We start from the raw sequence: 3,135 nt of genomic DNA, 5'->3' as shown, positions 1-3,135 counted from the left end.
ATGGTCGGCCGTATAGGTATGGACGAAACTTAGAAGTGGCCCAGATGATTGCAAGGCACTCCTTCTCGGTCGTCGAGTAATTGGCTTCGGCTTTTGTGAGTGACCTGCTAGCGTAGGAGATTACTTTCTCCTGTCCGGCACTCTTCTGGACGAGAACGGCTCCTAGGCCCACACTGCTCGCGTCGGTGTGAATTTCGGTCTCGGCGTTTTCATCAAAGTGGCTAAGTATAGGAGGGCATTGCAGACGGCGCTTGAGTTCGTCGAAGGCTTCTCCTTGCGGCGCTTCCCATTTAAAAGGTACGTCCGCCTTTGTAAGCTGCGTCAACGGTTCGGCGATCCGCGAAAAGTTTCTGACAAATCGTCGATAATAAGCGCACAGCCCAAGAAATCGGCGCACAGCTTTCTTGTCGGCAGGCGGTGGGAATTGTGCGATTGCAGCTGTTTTCTCCGGGTCTGGGCGAATACCGTCGAGAGAAGTGACACTTCTCTGCTTTTAGTGTTAGTCCCGATTACTTGATGGCTTCCAACACTGTCTGTAGTCGTTTGAGGTGGTCTTCAAAGGTTGACGAGAAGACAACGTCGTCCAAATATACCAAACAAATTTGCCACTTCAAGCCTGTCAAGACTGTGTCCATTACTCGTTGAAACGTGGCTGGTGCGGAGCAGAGGCCAAATGGCATCATCTTGAACTCATAAAGGCCGTCCGGTGTGATGAATGCGGTCTTCTCGCGATCTCTTTCGTCGACCTCAATTTGCCAATATCCGCTTTTCAGGTCCATCGATGAAAAGTACCTTGCATTGCAGAGCCGGTGGAGAGTGTCGTCGATGCGGGGAAGCGGGTAGACATCCTTCTTCGTTATGCTATTCAAGCGGCGGTAATCAACGCAGAGGCGAAGTGTGCTGTCTTTCTTCTTGACCAAAACGACTGGTGCCGCCCAGGGGCTGTTCGATGGCTGGATTACGTCATCACCCAGCATTTCCTCAACTTGATCGCGAATGGCCTGGCGTTCTCGCGGCGATACACGATAAGGGCTTTGGTGCAGAGGTCGGTCGTGTTCGTCCGTTATAATGCGGTGCTTGGCCAGTGGTGTTTGTCGTACCTTCGATGATGACGAGAAGCACTCCCTGCAGTTTCGAAGAAGACTGCGAATCTGGTTTTTCCTGGTGTGGGTCAATACTGGGTTGATGTCAAATGTGGGCTGACGGAATTGGTCCGGTGCGTCTTCCAGTGGTTGGGCGTGGAGGGCGAATACGTCTTTGATGTCTGCTAATTCGTCGAGAAAAGCGATGGTCGTGCCCTTGTTGAGATGCCGGTATTCTTCAGTGAAGTTTGTTACCAGCACCTGAGCTTGTCCTCTCCGGAATTTCGCAATGCCTCTTGCGATGCCGATACCTCGTTCCAAGAGCAATTGGATATTTCCTTCGACGATGCCTTCAGCGGCTTCGATGTCTGTGCTACCTACACTGACGGCCAAGCTTGATCGGGGCGGCACGGTCAATTCACCGTCGAGGACGTTTAGAGCAACGTGTTGCGTCGAAGTCGTCGTAGCAGGTATGGCTTTGTCTGCAGAGAGCTTGATGAGCTTGGATCGGAGGTCGATGATAGCCCTATTTTCATTTAAGAAGTCCATGCCTAAAATCACGTCGCGGGAGCACTGCTGCAAGACCACAAAACTGGTGGGGTAAGTACGCCCATTTGCAGTTATTCTTGCAGTACACCGTCCCGATGGAGTAATCAGGTTGCCACCTGCGGTGCGAATCAGCGGGCCATCCCAAGCGGTTGTAACTTTCCTGAGATGGGAGGTTAACGGTCCACTGATGACTGAATAGTCAGCTCCGGTGTCTACACGGGCAGTGACTCTGCGACCGTCGATATCAACTTCAAGGTCACTTATTCGCGTCCTCGCATTGCACGTGGGCCTTAGTTTCCGATCTCGGCTCCGTCGTTTCTTCAGGTCATGGCCGGGGCATACCGTTGTTACTTCGCTGGGCGGTGGTGTCTGCTTGCACACTGGTCGTGTTGTCGTCGATGTCGTCGTGTGTTGCGGCGATGAAATGGTTGCGTCATCGTTAGTGGTCGTCGGCGGCGGAGGATCTTCGTCTTTTCGCCGTTGAGCAACCTTACCTCCAAAGGTTGCTGCCTTTAGTTTCCCCTACGGGGGCTAGGAGACCGTCCTTGCACGTAACTGCGGCCCGGCGACGCAAATCGGGCATTGTACGGTGATGGGGAGCGTGACAAACGCCTTGGCGACGAGTGCTCTCCGCTACGCAGGAAGTCGTTGATTTCCTGTGGTCGCTCGCCAGGACGGGGTCGTGGGGCGTCGACAGCGAAACCACGGAGGCCGATCCGCCTGTACGGGCAGCGACGGAGGATGTGTCCTGCCTCACCACAATGGAAGCAGAGCGGTCGGTTGTTTGCTGTCCTCCAGGCGTCGCACTTTTTGGGGCTTGGGGGTGTTGGTAGGCTTGGCGGGCGGGGGCCAAGGGGCGGCTTTCGGGAACAGGACGGTTGCGGCGGGGGCTCGGAAAGTCATCACGTCGGGGCGGAGGGTGACGTAATGCACCAGCGTAGTTCATCGCTGCTACCTCTTGTGCTGGAACAGTCGCAGCCGTCGCTTCAGGAACGCCCAGCGCCTGCTGGACTTCTCCACGGACGACGTCCGCGAGCGTCGCCACCCGGGGTTGTTGCAATGATGGCTGCATTCGGTGGAGCTCCTCTCACACGATCTCCCGGATGAGGTCACGAAGGTTCTCTCCACTTGCCGATGCGCTGGGGTAGTGGCTTGAGTAGTCTGGCTGAAGCGGTCGCTCGTAGTGGCGCATCCGGGTGGTCAACGTCTTCTCGATACTAGACGCCTCCGTTTCAAATTCCGCCACTATTTTTGGCGGATTTCGGACAAGACTTGCGAAAAGCGATTCTTTCACGCCTCGCATTAAAAATTTGAGTCTCTCGTCTTCGGTAATGTTAGGGTCGGCGCGGCGAAAGAGACGCTTCATCTCCTCAACGTATGCCAGGACAGGCTGGAGTCTTGATTGGAGGAGGGCCTGAGCTCTTTCTTTTCGGACAGAACTTGTAAAGGCCATCAAGAACTGTGCTTTGAAAATCTCCCAATCCTTGAAAGAAGTCTCGTGATT

The sequence above is a fragment of the Amblyomma maculatum genome, chromosome 10, assembly GCF_055883805.1.
Source record: "Amblyomma maculatum isolate TAMU_Amacu chromosome 10, ASM5588380v1, whole genome shotgun sequence".
NCBI lineage: Eukaryota > Metazoa > Arthropoda > Arachnida > Ixodida > Ixodidae > Amblyomma > Amblyomma maculatum.
The sequence above is the reverse complement of the archived record's forward strand: the minus strand, read 5'-3'. Positions refer to the sequence as shown.